Source organism: Humulus lupulus, chromosome 9 (assembly GCF_963169125.1).
Source record: "Humulus lupulus chromosome 9, drHumLupu1.1, whole genome shotgun sequence".
In the NCBI taxonomy this organism is placed as follows: domain Eukaryota; kingdom Viridiplantae; phylum Streptophyta; class Magnoliopsida; order Rosales; family Cannabaceae; genus Humulus; species Humulus lupulus.
This window is the reverse complement of record NC_084801.1, coordinates 149,445,731-149,471,799: the sequence shown is the minus strand read 5'-3', so window position 1 is coordinate 149,471,799 and position 26,069 is coordinate 149,445,731. Positions and strand designations below refer to the sequence as shown.

At 43.3% G+C, this 26,069-nt stretch overlaps 2 non-coding genes across 2 annotated transcripts; both read right to left on the bottom strand.

Moving 5' to 3' along the window:
* Positions 1 to 4,169: 4,169 nt before the first annotated feature.
* Positions 4,170 to 4,277, bottom strand: LOC133802942 (small nucleolar RNA R71). Its single transcript, XR_009877685.1, has one exon. It is a non-coding gene; the product is annotated as a small nucleolar RNA R71 (small nucleolar RNA).
* Positions 4,278 to 25,596: 21,319 nt separating this feature from the next.
* Positions 25,597 to 25,703, bottom strand: LOC133802815 (small nucleolar RNA R71). The gene has a single exon (XR_009877562.1). It is a non-coding gene; the product is annotated as a small nucleolar RNA R71 (small nucleolar RNA).
* Between the last annotated feature and the right edge of the window lie 366 nt (positions 25,704 to 26,069).

The window sequence follows — 26,069 nt, the reverse complement described above, 5'->3', positions numbered from 1 at the left end:
AAGTGTTCTTCAATATTTGATGAAGCTCAATATTTGATGAAGCTTTAAACCCTAAGCAAATCCCCACTTTGAACAATCCTTAGAGCAAACTCTTAAGCAAAACCAAACACAAACCAATGCATATATACGTTGAAAAACGTTGTTCTAATACTCTATTTCCCAGCCACCATTGATGCTTGAGTCCTTCTCTTGAGGAAATGAGGATTGAGATTGAACAAGCCTTCAACTCTCTAAGTCAAGCACTTTCTTGGAGAGTTCTTGGAGAGAACTAGAGATTCTTGGAGCTAGAAAGAGAATGAGCGGTAGAGAGAGATTAGAGAGAGTAATCAAGTCTCGCAAATCACTATTTTTAACCCATATATACAGTAGGCACCGTCATTAGGTCTAACCAATAAGATTGTACTTGCAAAACACATCATTTAGAGCATTCACGATATTTCACGTAATACAGCAAGCGACGCATCGCCCAGAAACCCTAGCTTCCAAGCGATGTGTTGTTTCCTAAGGGCAACGTATTGCCACCCCCTCTGACTTTGGACACTTCCGAAGGTCCAAAAAATGCTCAAAATGCCACCAAACTTTTTGAGAACCCTTAGATACTTTAATGTATCACTTTGGACCCAAATTTGCATTTTATAAGTACCTACAATTTGAAACTCAAATTTACATCTACACTGTGTGAATTCTACTAAGTGTTTATACCTTGCTTGTATTTTAACACTTTATCATTTGTATATAACCAATCGTAACACTTGATAGGCTACAAGAGGTAATTCCTAATCTATTTGTATGTGATTTAATATTTATATATGTGTATGATCCTGGATGGTATTAATATTTATTAAAATGGGTCTATATATTTCACTGCGTACCTTTGATTTGATCATTTAATACCAACAATTGGTACCAGAGCAGTCTATATATAAATATATATTAAATACTATGTGGGTTTCTTCCATTTGTTATATGTATGTTGATATGTATATTGAATGGATGGATATGTTTTTTGAATGTATGGTTGAATGATGGATCGTTAATTATATGGTGTTAATGGGTTAGGAATTTTATTGTTTTTTCTAGATCTTGTGTAAACCATAAAGGGCATAGGATTTTTTGTAAATTTATTTGAGAAATATGTATTTTAAAAATTTGTACACAAAGATGAGGAGGAACATGAGTCATGCACTGATAAACGAGTTTTAGGCTCGTTTATGGTCTAGTTTTTAGGAAGGTTTTCATTAGTGTAGGGCTATTTTATTGCTGATTTATGCTTGTTTGTTCATGTTTCAGGTTTTTGATGTTAAGATGATGAAAAGAGAAGAATGAAGTAAAAGTGGGGGAAAATGAAGATATTTTGGAGAAAATCGAGTTGTTTTGGAAGCAAGGAGTCTGAGTTACGCCATTGTGATTAGCGCCCCAGCGCTAGCATAGTAGCGCTACAGCGCTCATTTGTTGTTTTGAAGGCTTGTGTTTCTGTAAGTAGCGCTACAAACCTAGCGCTGCAGCGCTAGTTGATATTTATTTGGAGTCTGATTGTAGCGCTACAAACCTAGCGCTACAGCGCTATAGTTCGCAAATTTTTTATGGAATTTGGCTTTGTTATCAGCGCTATCGACGCGATTTTGAAAATTTAAGCCATTTTTAGAAGGACAAAATGGTCTTTTCACTTGGGAGCATTGAAAAACTATTTAAGTGACATTATTCTGCGAATTTAGAAAGGCTTATTAGTTTTATAAACGCTAGATTTAGAAAATACTGTTGTGATTATTGTTTCTAGATTTCTTTTTTTGGTTTATTATTTTCTAGATTTCTTCTTCATCTTAATTCTTTAGGTTATTTTCTATGAACAACTATATGAATGTTACTGTTATTATGTCTGATATGAACTAAACATTTTTATCTAGGGTTTAATGTAGTCACTTGGATTTCTATCTAATTTAATTATGATGTTCTATTGATTTTTCTTCCCTATTTTAATCTATATAATGTGTGCCTAGTGCTAGTAAATACATGATCAATATTTGCTTGATTTATGATTTTGATTCAAAATTCGAAAGATGAGAATTGAATTTGCTATCGTTATATAGACATAGGTTACATATTGGAGGAAAGTAGATGTATGACTTCTGTAGTAATTAGGTTTCTATGCTTAATGCCTGCTATATGTTTAAGTTTATCACAGAGATGTAGAAAACCTGCATATAGGACGAGATCTTATATCTTGAAAAAGAATAGGAATCGATTTATGTGAACCTGTTATTAGAATAAGAAGAAAGAAATTTAGAACTGATTAATAAAATTAGTAGAATAAAAAGTTGATGAAGTTAATACCCTAGGTCTTTTTAATAGTGATTTTCATCTTTTAATTAGTTATTTTTGTTCATAATTATTTACAATTTTAAAATTAAATTCATTCATCTAAATTTTTTTTGCCAAATAGAAATTAAAAAAACAATTATTGGTAATTGGGAAATAGTCTATGTGGGAACGATACTCTATTTATCATCTATATTACTTGAATCGATTGCGTGCACTTGTGTACATATTTTCACGATCATGTTTTTGGAACCGTTGTTAGGGACTTAATTTATAATATCAAATTTAATTGTTGTTTGTTCTAATTTGGTTTTTTTTATTGTTTTACACTTATTCAGATCTAGGTTGTATTGTGTTTCATGAATTGTTAGGAAGTAGACAAAAGGAAATCATACCAATAGATCTTGAAATTGAGAGAACATGCAGATAGAATTGAAAGATAAAGAAAAGGCTGGACTTTGCCATGGTTGAGAATGCAAATAATGTTGTCAACAACAATGCAAATATGGGTAATGCAGCTAAAGTTGATCCACCATTAAGAAACTATGTACTCCCTACTGTTACGGGGATGCATTCAAGCATTCGTCCTCCAACTATTGAGGCAAATAATTTTGAGATAAAACCTTCAATTATTCAGATGGTACAGAATTGTGTACAATTTAGGGGGTTACCAAATGAGGATCCAAATCTACATATCACAAACTTTTTAGAGCTATGTGTGTTGACGGTGAGAACTCGTCAACTAAGTTGAGTTGGAAAAAATTATCAAGTAAGGATCGTCAATAAAAAAGCTATAGAAATCTAAGTAATAACTCAAGAACAATGACAGAATAACTACGGAGAAATCAATCTTTCATTCACTCTCATGCCTTTGCTACAGTAAATTTTCCAACCCCCTTTCAGGTGGGGTTAGAGTTCATTTTATAGTAGGCTTTAATGGCCCTGGGTACATGGTGGTCCTGGGGACCAAAGGGGTACGTAAGTACTCTGTCAAGAGAGTGGCTTCAGAGGTTGTGGTTGTACATCCAGTACAGGGGCAGGTGTCGGGAGGATGCCTCCACTACTTGTCTGTACCCATGTCTGATGAGTGGTGACAGGCATAGTGGCGCAGGTGGTAGTGGTGTCGACTCTGACTCCTGGCCGTAGACGTACGGGCCATCACTCTTATTCCAACACTCCCACTCTCCCACTGGTACTGGTGGTCCGTACTCAGTACTAGATCGTACAAGTATGTTCCATTCGACTTGTACTGGAGCCTCTAAGCATAGGGGTCTCAAGGTGTAAGGAATGGGACTCTTGGTGCGTGTAATGGTCGTGGCGTGAGGTGGGGATCTTGGGTCCTTGGCATGAGATGTCTGAAGCACCTCGAGGTCAACCACGAGCCTAGGCGATAGGCATGTGGCCTTGACGGATGTCTAAGGATGCGTGGCGAGATGCCTTCCTTATGACCCCCTTGAGGCGGGGCGCGCATCAGGGGCCTCGCTCGGACGCGAGGCGGGCGCGCGCATCAGGGGCCTCGCTTGGACGCGAGGCAGGGCGCGCATCAGGGGCCTCGCTCGGACGCGAGGCGGGGGCTCGCTCGGACGTGAGGCCACGCGAGGCCGATGCTGCTGGGGTGTGAGCTCGGGCACGCGGGGCTTGGTTCTTTTATGGGCGCGGAATACTGAGCATCTACAATGTGCGACATTCAAAATGAATGGGGTGAGTAAGGATGTTGTAAGATTGAGATTATTCCCATTTTCACTAAGGGGTAGAGCTAAGAGTTGGTTGAATTCATTACAAGCCAACTCTATAGTTACTTGGGAAGATTTGTCGTAGAAATTCCTTGGTAAATATTTTCCTCCTACCAAGTCAGCCAAAATAAGAGAGATTAATAACTTCCATCAACTCGATGTGGAGTCTTTATATGATGCATGGGAACAATTTAAAGAGTTGCAAAGGAAATGCCCACATCATGGAATAGAGAAGTGGCTGCTAGTTCATACATTTTACAATGGTTTGGGGGGCAATACAAGGACAATTATAGATGTTGTAATGCCCCAAAATTCCTAATAAGGTTTAGGACCTTGATTAGGAGAACGGGAGGGCCATAATTGATTTATTATGCCATTAAATGATTATATGCATGTTTATGTGAATTATATTATGATATGATGATAAATGCATGCATATGGGTCCATTTTTAATTATAAGGGCATTTTGGTAATTTGGCCCGTTGATGGCGTGATTGTGTATTTTCATGCATGTGGGTGAATTATGAATAATACCACATTATATGTGGATTTGTTCGAGCCATTCAGCATGAGATGATCATGGAATGCAAGTTTTCGGTCTGGTCATAACGGGATTAGTTTCGGGGCTCGGGGAGATTTGAGGATTAGAACATTACCAGGAATTAAAGGGTATTGGGATATGATTTATTGGCATTGGAGAATATTGAGAATAACGAGAATTGGAGGGTGTTAATTATAATTAACGAAATAGGCGGGAAATGACAGTTTTGCCCTTGGTGGCTGTTAAGGCTTTTATTTAGACTTGAGGGCATTTAGGTCTTTTCACCCTAAAGGATTTATATCAACCATAAAGCTATAGAAAGCTTAAGAAAATAGAGTCTCCTTCATCTTCTCTCCCGTGCACCATTTCCTCTCCATTTCTCTTTGAATTTTGGAGCTCTTTTTGAGGAACCAAGCCAAGGAACCAAGCTATGAGGGTTTTGGGTTATGCTCTACCATTAAAGAGGATGCTAAGCTGAGATTGAGGTGAGCTTTTAGCCATAGGATCTCTTATTCTTGCTTTGTTTTCATTGGAGTTTCAGTTTGGTTTTTGAGTTGGAAAGTTGAGAATTTGATGGAAGTTTTGGCTAGGGTTACTTGGGTTGTGATGCCTAGGACATGTGTAGATGATATTTGGGTTCATTTGGGGGTTTAGATGGTGTTTAGAAGCTTTTGAATCAGGTTGGAAATGGAGGATTCGAAGGAGGAAGAACCAGGGCCATTTTTGCCTGGTCCTAGCGCTATAGCGCCCAAAGGGTAGCGCTACAGCGCTAGCCAGGGCAAAATGCCCCAGGTTATAGCGCTGGGGCGCTAGGGGGGTAGCGCTGTAGCGCTACCTTGTTTTCTCATATGCATGTTTTGGGTGTTTTTAAGGGTTTTTGGCTCGGGGTTTCAATTCCTAAGGCTCGGGATCGAATTTACTCACCGTTTGGGTACAATTTGGGGTTCCAGGAGTGAGGATTAGGTCAAGACCCTATTATTGCTGATTTTCATTAATTGGAGATTGTGTTTGGTTATGACTAGGTGACTGCTAAGGGATTAAAGGATCGATCGTTCTCAAGGGTCATTCAATTGTTATTTCTCGCTCGAACCAGAGGTAAGAAAACTGCACTCCTTATGTGACATGCATGGTTATTCATGAGGCATGTTGAATGTTTAAATGTGGACATTGATTGCATATCGAATGCTTAGCAATACTTGCTCACTTATGCGTGGCACTGACTAACTAGTTAGAATTGGCAATGGTGTCCGTATTAACTGTGAAGCTATGACTCACTTGTCAAGTTCGACAGTAGTATTGAGCACTGGTCACCTGGTATTGACTCATAAGTCAAGAATGGTCTTAGCATGTTTAACACAAGCCGATAAAGATTAGATATAATTGAGATCTGCATTGAATGACTAAAATGAGCATTAATGCCGAACCGACCTCAACTTCAATGAAAACTAAAAGCGGTTGTCTAGCCAAAGGCTAGTCACTTAGAGCCAGGGCTAGAGAGCCCCAATGACTGTTTAGTCACATGGCTATGGGTGTTGAGCCCGGGGTGACTTACCCAACAGTCACTCATTTGATTGGAGCCAGGGACAGAAGGTCCAAGTGACAGAATTGTCACATGGCTATGGGTGTCGAGCCCCGTAGTGACTTGTTTGTCAATCACTCATCTGATTAGAGCCATTGCCAAAAAACCCAGGTGACTGTTTCGTCACATGGCTATGGGTATTGAGCCCTGTAGTGACTTGCTTGTCAGTCACTCATTATGGTTTAATAGAACCTCAAAGTGATATTCACTCATCTGTTTAGGGCTATAAGCTCTGTATGATCTTAAGGATCATCATTCGCATGGTTGTGGGTGTTGAGCCTCGTGGTGACTTGCTTGTCAGTCACTCATTATGGTTAACGGAACCACCAGTGTTAAATCACTCATCTGATTAGGATTGACTTGATAGTCATCCAATCAGGAGGGCAGGATTTCTTATCCCAGATTCCCCAGCAGTGTATGAACTCATTTGCATGCTTGAATAGGCTATAAATTGCTAGGCATGCCAGTTATGATTTTGTGACATGATATTATTGTTCATGAGCATATTGAGTTTTCTTGCTGGGCTTCGGCTCACGGGTGCTATGTGGTGCAGGTAAAGGAAAAAGAAAGCTGGACCATCCTTGAGTTGGAGAGCTTAGGTGACTATGTGTACATATGCGGCTGCTCGTCCGCCACGGCTGAGGGTTGAAAAAGGAACTAGGGTCAAACCCTATTTTTCCGCTTAAATCGGCTGGTTGTAAATATTTTCTTGTAAATTTTTGGGTTCCAATGTATACAGTAAACGTTTTAGTGAAACGTTATATCTTATCCAAAAAATTTAATCCTAAACCGCTAATCATACTTAGTTACACGATTTTGGCCAAATGACTTGATTAACGAGTTTAGCACTGTTTAAAATGCACATCGTAACGGTCCCTGGAGTTTAGGGCGTTACGGATGCAGCATCGCGAGGAGTGTTTATGAGAAAAAGCGCTAAGGAAGCAAATGAATTATTGGAAGAGATGGCCATGAATAACTATAATTGGCCTATTGAACGTGAGAATAAGAAAGTAGCAGGAGTCTTAGAAGTTGATCCAATTGCGCTATTGACCGCTCAAGTGGCATCTCTAACCAAGAAATTGTTGAGTCTAGTTTATGTCATGTGTTAGGTGGTGTTTTAGGTAGTCTTTTATGTCATTTTTCTTTCATTTAGTGCGAGTTTACGCTTTTGTTTGTTTGTTTGCATTTTTTGTGAATAAAAATGAAGATTTGAATACTTGGAGGAAATAGGTTCAAAAAGAGAAGAAATATCCAAGTTTCGGTGTTATTTTTTACAAAGGATGGATCTCGACGTGATTTGGAGGCGTTGGTGATTTTTCGGGCTTAAAAATGCATGAGTTGAAAAATGTCTTAAGAGTCGCGGCATGAGTGCTTTAGAGCCGCGGCCAGCCCTTTAAACAGAACCAATGTTTTGGAGCAAGGACTCGGGTCGTGGCATGGCTAAGGACGGTCGCAGCATAGTAGAGCTAAATCCCAGAAATCAGAGACACGGGTCGTGGCATGGTGGAAGGAGAGTCGCAACCTAGAGTTGCAGATTCTTAGGAATTAGGGACACGGACTGTGGCATGGTGCATGTAGAGCCGCGACCCGTCTCTCCTAAAAACGAAAAAAAATTAGGTTTTATAAAAAGGGGAAAACAAGGACAGAAAAATGGAGAGATATAGAGAGAGATAGTTTTGGTGTGGCTAAAAGAAGCTTGGATAATTCTCAACTGCTTACTATTCATCTATTTCTTTATGTTACTTTTGAATTTCTTTGTGATTAGAATGACAATTATGAATTAATTTTCTGTTTAGGGCTGTTAATTGAATCACTTTGTTATCCCAAAATTTGAAGAATGATGATGTGGCAATAGAATTGACAAGTGGCATGGAATAGTTGGATGATCTGGCTTAGCAGTAGCCCAATACATCAGTGAAGAGTTTGGACTGCTTGAGAGATGTCATTACCAAGCCAAGTGCACCCGAGGAGAGTACTTGGGCTAGGGTGTGCCCGGTCGGACCTTGGTCCAAGGAGTCCAAGTGGTGTGCTCGGACCTTAGTCTGAGGAGTCCAAGTGATGGGCTCGGACCCTAGTCCGAGGAATGCCCTAAGAGATGGGCTCGGACCCTAGTCCGAGGAATGCCCTAAGAGATGGGCTCGGACCCTAGTCTGAGGAGAGGCCACAAGAGGTCCGGTCGCACCTTGATCCAGGGAGGGGCACAAGTGATGTGCTCGGACCTTGGTCCGAGGAAGGCACTCCAAGAGGTCCGGTCGGACCATGTCTGAGGAGAAGCCCCATGCATGTGTTCGAACCTTGATCCGAGGAGAGCCAAGGAGGGTGGCTCGGACCTTAGACCGAGGAGAGCCAAAGTGTGGCTCGGACCTTGGTCCGAGGAGAGCCAAGGTGTGGCTCGGACCTTGGTCCGAGGAGTACCCATAAGGGGTGGTCGGACCTTAGTCCGAGGAGAGCCAAGGAGAGGGTGTGGTCGGATCTTGGTCCGAGGAGTCCAAGGAGTATGGTCCATATGCATGTGTCCAGCATGCATATGTCCGACCAGCACTTGTGTGTGTCCAGCATGCATGTGTTCGACCAGAAGAAAATATTCATCAAACAAATGGACCAGACTACGTCAAATTCCTAGAAACGGCTTCAGCAAGAATCGGTCTGGGCATCGCGGGAATCTCTCATTCCTCACTCAAATTGAGGAATCTGTTGTATTTTGAATATTTTGTGTAATTTAAATATAATATGAGTAATAAAATATCCCGATCCTAGGGGGATATCAGTTTAGGATCCCAAGCCTATAAATAGAGGGTTAATGGGATCAGAAAGGGACTTTTGGCAATTTGAGATTTGGTCTGAGTTCTAGAGAGAGAAGGTGCGTTTTCCTTGAGAGAGAACCCTTTTTGTATTCCTAAAAATTTATACTGAAGAAACTCAGTTGACACTGGTTCATCTGATCTTGAGTGTAGATAAAGTAATAAAATCTCTAAGTGGATTAGGCTATTACCGACTGAACGGGGCTGAACCACTATAAAATCTTGTGTGTTATTTACTTTTCTTGATTAAACTGTCTGTGTCGTTTAAATTCTCTTGAAGGTTTGTCGTTATTGACGTTCTCACGTCGTTGGCTAAAAACACAGTCAACATTTTGGTGCTTTCATTGAGAACCTGAAGAGAAGAACAGACAGTCCCTGAAGCAATATGGCGCCTAAGAACACCACTGCCGCCTCCAAGAAGACGGGTTCCTTTAAGGAGCATGCTAGATCAGAGGGTCTCAGCGTTCAAGATCGTGAAACTGAGCCTAGAGTCGTGCTCGAGGGCGTAGCTCCAGAAGTTGAAGAGCTCCAGGAAGCCATGAGCGCATTCCAGGAGGAGATGGCTCAGTTCAACGCTAGGCAGGAGGCATTCGCTGAGGAAATGGCTAGGAAAAATGTCGTATTCGAGCAGCAGAAACGGGAGATGGATGCTAGGAGTGAGGAGATCCGTCAACAGCAGGAGGAGGCCGACAGGCGACATCGCGAAGCTGCACTCGCTCTGGAGGCAGCTACGCAACTGACCCGAGAAAATGCCCAGGCGGCACCTGGAGTGGCAGCCACCCCAGAGGTAAGGACCACAGAAGCTGGTCGTAAGAAAACTGATAGACCAGGCAAGGGTGGTAATAACCCACCTGGTCATGAGGAGGATGGAGTTCGATCGCGCACTGCCTCAACTCAAAGGGGGAACTCCAAAACCCCCTCAAGGAGCCACCGATCAGAGACTTCCAGGTCAGGGAGTCATAAGTCAGGCAGTAAGAAAACACCTTCTGAGCAGGAGCACAATAGAGCTCCTCGTGGCAATGAGACTTCCCACTTCAAAGATGGGCATGGGCGTGATGAAGCTGACAGTCATCACACCAACCGTTCGAAGGAGAAGAATAATAACCAACGAGGAGGAGAGGATCGACCAGCTCAGACAGGAAAGCCACCACGGCATCCCAACCAGCGCAATGGCAAGGAGCACGCTCCACCCAGCAGACCTTTCGAGAAGACTCGGAGTATGGTGTTCGACCGGTTGGGAAAGCACACTGCTCAGAAGGACCTGAGGGACGTCATTGATGGTAGAAGGAGGACCGTCTCGGTCGAAGGGCTAGAGCCAGTCCGTCCTACCAATCGAGTAGAAATACTCGATGATGGTTTGCCGGATAGGAGTGCCCGACCAGGTGGTCCCGAGAGTGAGTCCCCAGCAGTGGCCCTAGGCATCCAAGCCTAGCTTGATGCTTTGACAGCAGCAGTCCAGAGTTTGTCAAAACAACCAGCTACGATTGATCCGGTAGACCACAGAAGTGGCATCCCTTTTTGTACTCGAATTAGAGCAGCTCAACCACCAAAGAAATATAAAGCACCGGTACTGCCAGTTTATACAGAAAAGGCAGACCCGGTAAGACACGTTGGGAAGTTTGAAGATCAAATGGAGCTGCTCGGGGTGAGTGATGACTACCACTGCAGAGTCTTCCCCACCACATTGTCAGACACTGCCTAGGAGTGGTACTGGAAATTCAAACCAGACTCCATCACCTCTTGGGAGAGTTTTAGGAAGGAGTTTTGTAGGCAGTTTAGTACTGCCCGAACCCCTCCTGTTTATGCCAATCACTTGGTGGATATTAGGCAGGGTAAAGATGAGTCCCTCAAGAACTACATTCAAAGGTTCATGAGAGAAGCTAACCGAGCTACTGCGGTTGGAGATGAGGGGAAGATGGTGGCAATCTCTTCTGGTATTATCTATCGAAGTCCTTTGTGGGACAGCATCCATCGCCATCCAATTTCAACTTTACAGCAGTTTTTAGACCGGGCAAATAAGTATATGAAGTTGGACGATGCAATTGAGAAGGGAGAAAATGGATTGAACAATCCAAGTGGGTCGAATGATCCCCCCAAGAATGGTGGGAATGATCAGAATGGTGGTAAGAAACGTGGGAATAACGGGTTTGACCGCCACAATGAGAAAAAGGCTAAGTCGGGATCAAACGACAAGCCAACGAAGTATGAACCCCGATTCACCAACTACACCACTCTATCGGCGAGCCGAGCGGAGATCTATTTGGCTAGTCATCAAGAGGTCCCTTACCGGAAACCCCCACCAATCAAGAAGGAGATGAGTAAGAGGGATATGAACAAGTTATGTCGTTTCCATGGAGACTATGGTCACGACACGAATGAGTGTAATCACCTCAAAGATGAGATAGAGTTTCTCCTCCGGTCGGGGAAGCTAAAAAAGTATCGAGCAGAGAAGACCCAAGGAGAGGGGAGCAACAACAATCCTGGGTTCAAGCGGCAACGATCCCCACCTTTGCAACCTAAACCTATGGACTTCACATTAGATACTATATGTGGAGGACCACATCTTGCTGGAGATAGCAACAAGGTGAGGGAGAGGTATGCTCGCACCCTTCATCATGAATTGGATGCGGCATCCACCTCCGAAGTTATGACAGTGGAGGAGCGACCACCAAAGAACCCAAGATATGAAAGTGAGTCCCTCACTTTCACTGAAGAAGATGATAAACATGTGAGGTATCCTCATAATGACCCTCTTGTTGTGACAGTCCAAATTGCTAATATGAAGGTTAAGAGATGTCTGGTCGATACAGGGAGCTCTGTAAACATTATTTATAAGTCTTCCTTCGAGAAAATGAAGCTATCTGTCAATGACTTGAAGCCGTGCTCTCAAGTCATTTATGGTTTTACTGGAGAAGGATTATCACCAGCTGGGACAATCAAGTTACCAGTCACGATGGGGGAGGCTCCCAAGCATGAAACCTTAATGACTGAGTTTTTGATTGTTGACTGCCCGGCCGCCTACAATGTGGTTATTGGTCGACCACTACTCACCAACTTGCATGCGGTAGTTTCAATCTGGCACCTTTCCATGAAATTCCCGACCAGTGTTGGCATAGGCTGTGTCCAAGGGGACCAAAGGGAGACTAGGGAGTGCTATAATGCCTCGGTAGCCAAGGCGAAGAAAGGGGCCAAGGAGAACAACATGATTGTATGTGTTGAAAGAGAGGAGGTGGACAAGATGGATGTCGACCAGAGTCTTGCAGTTGTAATTGATGAAGAGATGTTAGAGGAGTTTGGCCAGGAGAACACTCTTGGTTTAGAAGAGCAGAAGACCCCATCCGGTGATGAAGTCACCAAATAGGGCGTTGCCCAAAGCGAGGGAAGGGACTTTGATCCTCGCTTTGGGGATTATGAAAGTGATGTAGGACCGTCTAAGGAGTTAGAGGAGGTCCTTATAGATGAAAATGACTCGACGAGAGGGGTCAAAATTGGGAAAAAGTTGAAAGCAGAGGTGAGAGCACAGCTGATAGAATTCTTGCGAAGAAATCAAGATGTCTTCGCCTGGTCTCACAAGGATATGGTGGGTATCTCACCAACTGTGATTAGCCACGTGCTCAACGTGGGTGAAAGTTATCCAGCAGTGCAGCAGAAGAGGAGATTACTTGACAAGGATCGAGCAAAGGCTCTTAAGGAGGAGGTAGAGCGGTTGAAGGAGAATGGGTTTATCAGAGAGGCATACTACCCTGCTTGGGTTTCAAACCCAGTGTTGGTGCCCAAACCCAATGGAAAGTGGAGGACTTGTGTAGATTTTACTTATCTAAACAAAGCATGCCCGAAGGATTGCTTTCCTTTACCAAGAATAGACCATTTGGTAGATGCAACCTCCGGTCATGAAACATTGTCCTTTATGGATGCATATTCGGGGTACAACCAAATCAGCATGCATCCTCCTGATGAAGAGCATACCAGCTTCCGAATAGATATAGGGCTATACTGCTATAGGGTCATGCCCTTCGGATTGAAGAATGCAGGAGCTACCTATCAGCGCTTGGTGAATGGTATGTTTCGTGACTTAATCGGCAAGAGCATGGAGGTGTACGTAGAAAATATGCTGGTGAAGTCAAAGGAAGCTGAAGGGCACGTGCGAGACTTAGAGGAGTGCTTCGCAATACTGAGAAAGTACAGCATGCAGTTAAACCCCCTCAAGTGCTCATTTGGAGTGGGTTCTGGAAAATTTCTTGGGTTTATTGTGAACTCCCGAGGAATAGAAGCAAACCCAGAGAAGAACAAGGCCCTCGTTGAAATGAAGTCTCCAACTAGAATAAAGGATGTACAAAGCTTGACTGGGTGGATTGCAGCTCTAAGCAGGTTCATTTCGAAATCAACGGACAAGTGTGTCCCATTTTTTAACCTGCTTAGAGGAGGAAAGAAGTTTGAGTGGATGGCAGAATGCGAGCAAGCTTTCCATGCCATAAAGGAGCATTTGGCCCAACCTCCTGTCCTTTCTAAGCCAGTTGATGGAGAAGACCTATTTTTATACCTAGCAGTCACGGAGCATGCTGTTAGTGCTACCTTAGTGCGTGAGGAGGATAGAGTGCAGCACCCGGTGTATTATGTTAGCAAGCGATTGATAGGAGCAGAGTCTCGGTATCCCGTGATCGAGAAGTTGGCTTACTGCTTGGTACTTGCATCACGAAAATTGCGGCCATACTTCCAAGCACACCCCATTAAGGTCCTTACTGACTAGCCTCTACACCAAGTCTTACAAAAGCCGGAATCATCTAGTCGGCTACTTAAATGGGCAGTTGAGCTAGGCCAATTTGAAATCAAGTACCAGCCGAGGACTGCTATTAAAGGTCAAGCTTTGGCAGATTTCATCGCTGAATGTACCGGAATCGCTGATGTTCCTGACCAGCAAGAGAGTGTAACTGGGCAGAAAGAAGAAACTCCTACTTGGCAACTTTTTGTTGATGGGTCGTCGAATGAGCATCATTCAGGAGCTGGGATTATATTAGTCACACCAGAGAAGCACTGAATTCATTGTGCACTGAGATTCAGAGTTAATGCTTCTAACAATGAGGCGGAGTATGAGGCCCTCCTAGCAGGCTTGCGACTGGCTAGAGATGTACGTGCCCGATCGGTGGAAGGAAATAGCAATTCCCAATTGGTGGTCTACCAAGTATTGGGGGAATACCAGGCAAGGGGCCTACTCATGGTAGCATACTTAAACAAGACCAAAGATCTGCTGGCACAGTTCGAGGAGTATACCATCAAGCTAGTACCACGGCAGCAGAATTCTAATGCAGATGCTTTAGCAAAGCTTGCTAGTGCAAAAGTTCGAAACTCTGAATATAGTACCGGTAGAATACTTGGCGGAGCCGAGCATTGATATACAAGAGGCCATGCCGATCATGATAGCCGACACCTGGATGACTCCCATCATTGCTTATCTTGAGCAAGGGACCCTCCCAGTGGAACGTAATGAAGCAAGGAAGATTATGAGGCAAGCTGCTAGGTACACCATGGTGGATGGGGTGTTGTATAGAAGAGGGTATTCCTTACCTTTACTCAGGTGCATAACACCCGACCAGTCAAAGAATTTATTAGCTGAGGTGCATGAAGGGTTTTGTGGAGATCATGCTGGGGGGCAGAGTCTATCTAAAAAGATCTTGAGGCAAGGATTTTTTTGGCCTACCATGAACGAGGACTCTATGGAATACGTGAGGAGGTGTGACAAATGCCAAAGATTTTCTAAAGTGCCCAGAGTGCCCCCAAATGTCTTGAAGCAAATGCAAAGTCCATGGCCTTTTGCAGTGTGGGGTATTGATCTTGTAACGACCCAAATTCACTAATAAGGCTTAAGGGCCTTGATTAGTGTGCCAGGAGGGCATGACGGGAATTATGTGTGATTATTATGATTAAGATGTATGATTATGATTTTAAGCATGTTATATGAATGTGTGAATTATGTTATGTGATAACTATGATGTGTGAATCGTACCACGTGGGTGCTGTGATACCAATGTGATGCACGTGTCGAGACGGTCCTAGAAGGCTAGATATTGGTAACTGGTAATTTGGTAACCTGCGTAACTATTAGTAACCTTAGAGAGTAACAGGTTTTATGGAGAAAGTGGTAGAATTGCAAAGCTGGTGAAAAGACAAGTGTACCCTTGAGGTTTAGTTAGAAAAGGATATTTGGGGAAGGTTAAGAAGGTCTTTTGGCAGTGATATAGAAGTCTTTGGCTGAGGGAAAAGGATATGTACGATTTATTTATGCTAAGTATAACTGAAGTTAAGTCTTGGAAGGCTAGAAAGGGCAAGAAAGAAAGGGGGAATCAAGAACCTAAGAAGCAAAGTGGGAGAGGAAGCTGACTGGCGGGATCCCCTTGTCGGCCTGCGGGCTCCCCATTCGGCCCGTCTTGAAACACGGACCAAGGAGTCTGACATGTGTGCGAGTCAACGGGCTAGTAAACCCGTAAGGCACAAGGCTAATTTTAGGATGTTACTTTTGACAATTTTAGGCCTTTGCTCCGGGGGTTCGGGGGATGTCTCCGGGGTGTCGTTCTAAGGTTTTGGGGGTTCCGAGAGTGTGGGTTAGGTTCCGGGAAGGTAGTCTTGGATTGGTTAATGACAAAGAATATTATATTTGTGTTGTGATTAGGACTTTGGAGAGGCTCGGGGTAGAGGACCGTGCTTGCGGCTACGTGGCATCGAAAACCAGTGAATTGAAAGGTAAGAACACTGCACCCAAATGTATGGTTGTGAATGGGACTAAGTGCTCCCGAGAGGTGTATTGTGTCATCGTTGGTATTATGCCAAGGGACACGTATAAGCGGTCTAAGAGTACCGTTCATGAATTTAGCGCGTGGGGCGCGAATTGGCCATTGGGAGCCAGAAACAATAGGATAACAGAGGGAGCAGCCTGTGAGCGCTGGCCCTGGTTATCGTCTGTGCATTGTGTATTATGAGCTGAGATGCTTAGTATATGAAATACTTGACTATTGATATGCTTGAGTTTATGAGATGCTATATGTGTAATTGACTTGACAGCTAGATGTGCATGCTCTATTATTGTTGTGTTTTCTTGCTGGGCCTTGGCTCACGGGTGCTACGTGGTGCAGGTAAAGGCAAGAGCAAGCTGGACCAGGCCTGAGGTGGAGAGCTCCGAGGTGAAATGTACATAGCCAGCCGTTCGATCACCATGATCGAGGAGTGTGTCAGGACAGAGATTACCTAACTGCTCATTTTGCCGTAGTATGGCTGTTAATGTATTTAAACCTTGTAAATTTTGTAAATGACCTTTAAACTGTCATTTTTGGGATCCCGTGTAACGAAACAATGTTTTGTAATGAAAATGTAACTTTTGAGACCAAAACACTTTTAACCCTAGTTCCTCTACTGTTTCAGTAACACGTTTTTACTTTAATGACTTGGTTAGCAAGTCTGGCACTTTATAAACACACAGTGTAGCGGTCTTGGCTATCCAAGGCGTTACAACTTGGTATCAGAGCGTCCTAGGTTTATGGGTCCTGAAGACTGGCTGGGTATGTACATTCGCTGCTGGAGACAAGCTCAACTCAGGGTTTGGTAATTGTATATGCATGATTATGTGTTTAAATGATTTGAGTGAGATATGAATGTTGATATTTGTCTGATGAATAGGGAGCATGAGATTCTGATAGGGCCTGGCCCTTGACTATTGCATGATGTTATTGAGGCGTGCTTATGAGCATTGCTGTGCATGTGGATGAATATCTGGATAAATTGCTATACTTGTTTGCTTGTGAATGATTGGAGTTTTGGTGGTGGATTATGGAGAGATTATCACCCTGTCATCTTAGCCTAATTGCCGAGTCGTTGTTTGCAGATTGACTTGAATAGATATGCGTTCAAGGAAATCCACACGACAAGCCGGCAGGTCTGGGGCTAGGGAAGATGACCAGGGCCCAACCCCTCCGCCAATCCCTGAGAACTGGCAACAGTTAATGGCAGAAATGCAAGCTAGGCTTCAGAGCCAAGATGAACTGATCAGAATGCTGCAGCAGGCTCCATCTGGGAGTGTTGCCCCAGCTGGGCCACCGGCGCTGGTACCTGTGGTACAGCCTGTTGATGTTGGTAATAAAGTGGAACCGTTGTATGAGCGGTTCAGGAAGCAGCAGCCCCCGATTTTTTAGGGTGGACCAGATCCCCTAAAAGCTGAGCAGTGGATGACCTTGATCACCACCATACTTGATTTTATGAAAGTAGAAGGACATGATAGGGTGGCCTGTGCCACTTATATGTTGAGAGAGGATGCCCTAATCTGGTGGGAGGTGGCGTCACAGACTAGAAATGTTGCTGCAATGACATGTAGATTATTTCACTAAGTGGACTGAGGCCGAACCATTAGCCACGATCACTTCGAAGAAAGTATTGGACTTTGTGGTTAAGAACATAATATGTTGCTATGGTCTGCCTAAGAAAATAGTGTCTGACAACGGCACCCAATTTGATAGCGACATATTTACCGATTTTTGCACTCGGCGTGGCATCACAAAAAGTTTCTCCTCGGTAGCCCATCCGCAAGCCAATGGGCAGGTTGAAGTAGTAAACAAGACATTGAAGGACACTTTGAAAAAGCGCCTGGAGCGAGCTAAGGGTGCTTGGGCGGAAGAATTACCAGAAGTCCTTTGGTCGTACAGGACTACTGCTCGGACAGCAACTAGACATACCCCATTTTCTTTGGCATATGGGTATGAAGCCATGATACCTGTGGAGATAGACCCCCCATCTCATAGAAAGACCATGTACAACCAAGAGGAGAATCATCAGTTGCTAGCAGAATCCTTGGACTTCCTCGAGGAGAGAAGAGAGGAGGCAAACCTGAGAGTTGCTGCTCACCAGCAAAAAGTAGCGCGCTACTTCAATTCCAAAGTGCGAGATCGAAAGTTCCAGGTCGGAGATTTGGTCCTCAAAAAGGTGTTTGTCAGAGACCCAGCAGCTGGTGTGCTAGGACCAAACTGGGAAGGACCGTATCAAATTGAGCAAGTCTTGCCACCCGGCACCTACAAGCTTGCTCGGTTAGATGGAGAGCTGATCAGGAACTACTGGAATGGCGAGCACTTGAGGAAATATTATCAATAAATACTGCTTGCAGAGTAGTAGCTTTATATCAAGTGCTTAACTTGTTATTTAAGTTTTTTTTTTTGTGAACTGGTTATTTGCTACCCAGTCACATTATTTTGAACAATGTTATTTTGTTTGGAACTCGTTGTTAGACACGTTTTGTCATTTATTATTACGAGTAATGAAAGAGATCACGCGCAGCGTGGTCGAATCTTGCTACAAATTTTGCATATGTGTTGATTATTCTTGCTTGGCAGTGTTCAACTGTCATTATGATTTAAACAAAACAGGTCTTCTAAAACTAAGTGTAAATATATACCGGACAGTGTTCAACTGGTCGGTATCATGAGATGAATGACCAACGTTAAAATAATTGCATGTTTTTGTAGTGGTCAACTACTGAAATATGTTTGTATATTTTATGTGTTTCACGAGTAGTAACTGCTCGGACAAATTCGGTCAGGTAGCAAGTGATCAAGGATTTTTCAACCCTCAATCACTTGGGGGGCACATAGAGTATATTGGTGTGTACTTCAACACAGGCAATAAGAGCACGAGCAAAGGTATCTGTTTTTGGGCTGACTTGTAAATTTGGAAGTCTAAAAAGGCCATTAAGCTAACTTGTTTAACAAAGCTTAAGTAACTTAGAATTTTTAAAATTTTAAGTTAGAAACAGATATTCATGTAATAATAAAAAGTTATGCTCATAAAAAGTTAGAGCAATAAGAGCATGAGGAAGTATATTTAGTATGGACTTATGAAATGTTTAGAATTTCTAAGTTAGAAAACTAAATACTCATGTGAAATTTAAGGCATATAGGAACTTTACTATTCACAATAAAGACTTAAAAGTTTAGAGCTAGTCAATAAAGAAAAGTAAAGTGCAAGTGTCAAAATGCTCAATCACACGAGCAAAAGTATACAAAATAAAGCAAACTATGATAAAAACTAGTAAGACTACAACTAGTCATGCAGGTGTGCTCTAGCAGGATGAGGAGTCAATGGCGTGCTGCTCTAGTGGGTTGATCAACCCCCCTCCTCGGCTTCAGCTGCTCCTCTCGCTCGGAGTGATAGTGTAGAGGAGGCGGGTGTAGGGCCAGGAGGATTGGCAGCTTCCTCAGCAGCCCCTGCTTCACATCTAGCAAGCTCCTCTGCTTGAACCTCCTCGGTGAAAAAATCGAGCTTGAGAGGTTTATTCAGTTTCCATACCTGATAAAAGCAGTCGAAGCAAGCCTCCTCGTAACGGGTTAAATCAGCCTCCTTCTCTTGTTTCAACTCTTCATTCTCGCTGATTAGTCCCTCATTCTCACGAGCTAACTCCTTATTCTCAAGGGTCAGCTTCTCCAGTTGAGCGGTCAAGGACTGGTTGGTTTGAACTTGCTGCTAATTCTCATCAGATAGTCTCCTAAGAGACTCATCCCGTTCAGCCACGGTCTTCTCTGCCTGCTCTAACTTGGATTTGGAGTCTTTTTCTGAGGCAGTTAGAGTCTCTACTTTAGCTTGGGCCTCCACCAGTTGATCATTTAGTACCTTGATCAACTCCTTGTAATCAACTGACCGCTGCTGAGCGTGACAGAAGGTCATGAGCGTCTGCATGAAAAACAAAAAGTTACTACAAAGCATTAACGTAAGTAACAATCTATCTTATGGTGGAGTACTTACGTGTGTCAGCTGAGCAATCCCTCTATCTAGGACAGCATCGACACTAAGCCGAGGAAGAGATTCAAAGCTTTGAATCATTGATGCATCGCGGAGGGTCTGATCAGCTGACCCCCTGAGCTTGGTATCAGCAGCTCGGAGTGCCTCGCTCGGGCCAGGCAGGCCTGGGGGAGTTAGGCTCGCTGATGGAGGAAGTGACGAAGGAGTTAACGGTGGGAGTGTGGTCGACCCCTCGGCTTGTCTCCCTCGGCTGGGCGGCACTACCTTCGGAATCTTCCTCGGGGGCGTGGAGCCACTTCCATTGCCAGCTTTCCTCTTTGGAGCAGAAGAAGCAATGCACTGTCTGAACATATCTGGATCTGCAAAAGAGGAAAACACAAAGTTGTTAGAGATATAAACATAATAAAATGTAGATGAGTATATTACTACTACAATTTTGTTAGTCTCGAATCACCAAGTTATTAAACGTATTCCTATGGTTACTAGACCTGAGTTAAGAATCTGGTCAATGAACTCGTCCTCGTCGTCCGAAGAAGAGTTGAGTTCTCTCTCAATCTGGATGCCTTTTCCTTTCCCAGACTGAGCGGGAGTAGCAGATCTGCACTGAGGCTGAGGCTGAGGCTCCCTAATGACAAGGTCACCAGGTCTATGAGAAAGCAGAGAGGGTCCAGGAGAAAACTAGTCAGTCACTATCTCCGTGCCCGCATTGGACTGATCAGTTGTGTTGTTCTCCCCGGTGGTACTTTCCACCGCCATATCTTGGTCACACGGTATCAGGCCCACCATCTGAAGGTAGTCTACAGTGACCAATTTTTTCACATCTTTCTCCCCAGGACTCATGCTAGCCAATATCTCTGCTCGTTTGAACTTCCCTTCAGTAGGCAAGGGTCGCTGGAATGGACCCGCATGTGTAAAGGCCAGGTTGTTGGCCTTGATGTCTGATGTAAGGAAATATTCTTTGTAATACTTCTCGGGGTTCGACTTGTGAGAGATACCACTAAGGTATGTAGTCCCCCTTTGCCTGTGGTAGAGGTGGAAGAAGCCCGTGTTGTTGTGGGTGGGATTGGTCCTGAAGTCAAATAAGTAATGCACCTCGTGAGGGGTAGGCTCGTCCCAACCATGCAGGAAGTAGAGAATGTATAATGCAGACAATGCCTGGATCCCATTCGGTGCATTCTAGAATGGGGAGACATTGAAATAGTCCGCTATAGATCGGAAGTAGGGATGTAATGGAAGTGTCGCTCCAACGTGGACATGATGCCTAGACCAGGCGCAGTATGCTCCACCAGGCTTATTGGCTCACGTTCGCCCCACTCAAACCCAAAGCCTTGATGTGTTTGTGGAACGATCCGGGGTTAAGCTTTGAAGCTTGAGTGGTGAACCAGGAAGGTTCTTCTCTCCCCTTCCGTGGCTTTTGAGTGGCCAAGTTCTGAATCACGGTGGCAAACTTCTGAGAGGGTTCTCCTGAAGGAGTTGCAATGTGGGCATGACTGTGCTCCACCACCTTCTGCACCACTCTGCAGGCAACTTGTGGATCTTGGTCCTGGGGAAGTCTGTTAGATTTCTTCACCCTCATCGTCGACTGGGAAGCTTGTTGAAGAAACTGTTCGTCGTGAAGAAGGTACAAGGCTGAGCGGGGAAGGATCCGCTTGAAGCAACGAAGGCGATCCTCGGGAGTGCAACTGGTGGAAGAGTGTGATGAGGAATCGCTGTTTTGAGGAGTCTCGATAGACTGCGGGATGGATGTATCAGAGTCTGTATGGTTGTCGCCTCCCCTATAATTAGAGCGATTCATCTACACAAATAAATAAAAAATGGGGAGGTGAGTAACCATACAGAGAAAATTCAACAAGAACAAAATTTATTTTTATACTTAGAAAAATTTATCTAAGTGGTAAAAATATAGCATGTATGGAAAAAATATTTTTGGTGCTTAAAGGTACCTAAAAATATTTGAAATTTCCTAAGTGGTTAAAATTGCCTAATGCCAATGAAGGCTTGTGCATCCTACGAGACACGTACAGGGAGGCCCGAGGAGAGGTGTGCCCCAGCCGCATGCATCCAAGTGTGAACTTGGACTAAGGGCGTGTCCTAGGAGACACTTGGCCAGTGTATGCAAGGGGTCATTAGGCATCCAGTCGAATGCCATGTGACCAAGGAGAGGCCAAGGGACGCCTAACGTGGAGTGGTGTGCCTAGTGCCTTACGTCCAAGGAGAAGCATGCCTTGCGTCCGAGGAGAGGCGTGCCACGCCTTGCATCCAAGCCGAAGGCGTCCGAGGAGCCCAGCACCAACCGCCCGAGATGTCCGATCGGACATGGGTGTCCGAGGAAGTGAATCCGTGTGGTCCGATCGGACCACATTTTTACCCAGAAAATTCAGTGGCCGATTGGCCACTTTCCTTAACCTATCCATTTTTCATACCCCAAATCTAACCATAAAGCCCAAACCGTAAGAGCAAAGCCCTAGATTCCCTATCATAAACACATTTCTTCATCCATACATACAAAAACAAGATCAAAACATGGAAGTGGAAAGGTTTTTATAACATGAAAATTTCTATGCTATCAAAAACCCCAAAACCCATACTCATGATTTATATCAAATTAACCTATTTTTCTTGAAATTCCTATGAAATTAAAGGTAATGTTGGGTTACCCATAGCACAAACATCCTCAAAACCCAACAAACCAACACATTATACAAGCATTCATATGAGATTCATGAACACATTCAAGAAAAAAAAAGCTATCAATGGGTTTCAGTCATGGCATGAGTTTCTCATGAAATTTTTTGAAAAATAACAAGCATGGAGAAGAAGACTTACTCAAGGTTGGAGAACCTTTGACTTGCTTGGAGATTGCTTGAAAAAGTGAAGAGCCTCCCTTGAAGTCCTTGAAGATTCGGCCAAAGAAAGGAGAAACTTGGGAGTTCGGCCAAGAGAGAAGAAAGAAAAAAGAGGGTTTTTTTTTTAAAATGTGATTTACTTGTGTGAAGAAAAATGTGTAAAAGTGGGGTTATTTAAAGAAAAAAAAGTGGGCTTATTGTTTATTTTTGGACCCTTGGCATTCCAGGGCTATTTTTTCTCCCCACGATCATGGACAGTTTTTTGCAGTGATCGTGGCCTATAAGTTGTGGTCTGCTGCATGGCGAGAAGATGAACAGTTAAAAAGTTTATTATGTGAAAGTATCATATAATAAACTTGGGGGGCAAATGTTATCCCAAAATTTGAAGAATGATGATGTGGCAATAGAATTGACAAGTGGCATGGAATAGTTGGGTGATCTGGCTTAGCAGTAGCCCAATACATCAGTGAAGAGTTTGGACTGCTTGAGAGATGTCATTACCAAGCCAAGTGCACCCGAGGAGAGTACTTGGGATAGGGTGTGCCCGGTCGGACCTTGGTCCAAGGAGTCCAAGTGGTGTGCTCGGACCTTAGTCTGAGGAGTCCAAGTGATGGGCTCGGACCCTAGTCCGAGGAATGCCCTAAGAGATGGGCTCGGACCCTAGTCCGAGGAGAGGCCACAAGAGGTCCGGTCGCACCTTGATCCAGGGAGGGGCACAAGTGATGTGCTCGGACCTTGGTCCGAGGAAGGCACTCCAAGAGGTCCGGTCGGACCATGTCTGAGGAGAAGCCCCATGCATGTGTTCGGACCTTGATCCGAGGAGAGCCAAGGAGGGTGGCTCGGACCTTAGACCGAGGAGAGCCAAAGTGTGGCTTGGACCTTGGTCCGAGGAGAGCCAAGGTGTGGCTCGGACCTTGGTCCGAGGAGTACCCATAAGGGGTGGTCGGACCTTAGTCCGAGGAGAGCCAAGGAGAGGGTGTGGTCGGATCTTGGTCCGAGGAGTCCAAGTAGTATGGTCCATATGCATGTGTCCAGCATGCATATGTCCGACCAGCACTTGTGTGTGTCCAGCATGCATGTGTTTGACCAGAAGAAGATATTCATCAAACAAATGGACCAGACTACGTCAAATTCCCAGAAACGGCTTTAGCAAGAATCAGTCTGGGCATCGCGGGAATCTCTCATTCCTCACTCAAATTGAGGAATCTGTTGTATTTTGAATATTTTGTGTAATTTAAATATAATATGAGTAATAAAATATCCCGATCCTAGGGGGATATCAATTTAGGATCCCAAGCCTATAAATAGAGGGTTAATGGGATCCGAAAGGGACTTTTGGCAATTTGAGATTTGGTCTGAGTTCTAGAGAGAGAAGGTGCGTTTTCCTTGAGAGAGAACCCTTTTTGTATTCCTGAAAATTTACACTGAAGAAACTCAGTTGACACTGGTTAATCTGATCTTGAGTGTAGATAAAGTAATAAAATCTCTAAGTGGATTAGGCTATTACCGACTAAACGGGGCTGAACCACTATAAAATCTTGTGTGTTATTTACTTTTCTTGATTAAACTGTCTGTGTCGTTTAAATTCTCTTGAAGGTTTGTCGTTATTGACGTTCTCACGTCGTTGGCTAAAAACACAGTCAACACACTTGAATCCCTATTATGAACTAATGCAATTATCATCTCTTCTGCATCTTCTTTTCAATTCCTCACAATCTGTGCTTATTGATTGATTATTGACTGGCCATCTATAGTCATTATTTGTATGTTTTTTAATCAAAATCTGAAAAGTGCGATTTGAATTTGCTTTGGTTGTTTAGGACACAATTCTAATTTGGAACGAGAGTATCTAGATTAATTGTGTAATTATCTTTTTGAGTTGTTGTGGTTATTGCAATCTTTGTGATTAAATTTACCATAGAAATATAGGGAATTTTCACTTAGGTTGAGTTTATAATTCATAATATGATTATAAACTGCTCTTGTCAACTCGTTAATTGAAATAGGAAGAAATAAGAAGAAATTGGTAATCTATATTAGGAATTAATAGGGAGAATAGTTGATAAGATTAAACGCCCTAATTACTCTCTCATTGTTTAAATTCAAGGTTTTGCTATCACTTATTGTTTTATTGAGTTCTTGAGTTTTGTCTTTGAAATTTATATTTTCTTCTGCTTTGCTTACAAGAATCAAAGTTTAATTGACCAAATAGAACAAAAAGATTAATTGACTGGTAATTGGTGATTCAGTTCTTGAGGACGATACTTGGTTTTACCAAGATTATTACTGAATTGTGATACGTGCACTTGCGTAGCTATAATTTTTGTGACAAGTTTTTGGCATCGTTGCCGATGACTGAAAACTATCAATATCAGTCTAATTAATTTTATTTCTAATTTGGTTATTTTTTTGTCTTGTCTCTAATTTGTTTCAGCTGCTATTCTTTGTCAATTTCAGGTAGTTTTGTTATATGCGTAGCAAAAGAGGGGCAGGTAGTCTTGTTCCTGTTAATCCTGAAATTGAGAAGGCTTGCAAACAAAACAGAAGAAACAAAATGTTGGCTCGTTAGACTGTAGAGATGGCACAAAATGATGGGAATAATGAGGTTCCCGAGGTTATTCAATATCAGGCTCAAAATCTTGCTGCCAGGAGATTGAGAGACTTTGTACTGCCCACTATAACGGGAGCACAGAACTGTATAAGACCGCCGACTGTGGAGGCCCATAATTTTGAGATTAAACCAGAAATCTTGCAAATGGTGCAGTCCACTGTCCAATTTGGTGGTTTGCCTTCTAAAGACCCCCATATGCACTTGGTGAATTTCTTGGAGTTGTGTGATACTTTCAAATACAATGGGGTCAGTGATGATGCTATAAGGTTGAGACTCTTCCCATTTTCTCTGCAGGAGAGAGCTAAGAGATGGCTTAATTCGCTTCAGGCAAATTATATTAATACATGGCAAGACCTCGCTCAGAAATTCTTGGCTAAGTTTTTCCCTCCCTCGAAGGCTGCTAAATTGAGGGGAGAAATTAATAACTTCTATCAAATAGATGGGGAGTCATTATATGATGCTTGGGAGCGTTTTAAGGAGCTATTGAGGAAATGTCCCCACCATGGTATAGAGAAGTGGATGCTGGTTCACAATTTTTACAACCGGCTGTGTGGTACAACAAGAACAATCATTGATGCTGCAGCTAGTCGGGCATTCATGAGTAAGAGTGCCAACGAAGCATATGAACTGTTAGAGGACATGGCCACAAACAATCATTAGTGGTCTGATGAGAGATCATCTGGAGTTAGAAAGGTAGCTGGGGTTCATGAACTTGATGCAATTAATGCTTTGACAGCATAAGTGGCCTCATTGATAAAACAATTGCAGCAGAATATTGTATCCGCTAATGCGGTTCAAATGGCAGCTAGGTGTGAAATGTGTGGTGGTTCTCACTCTTTTTATCAGTGTCCTGCTAATAGTAATAATAACATTCC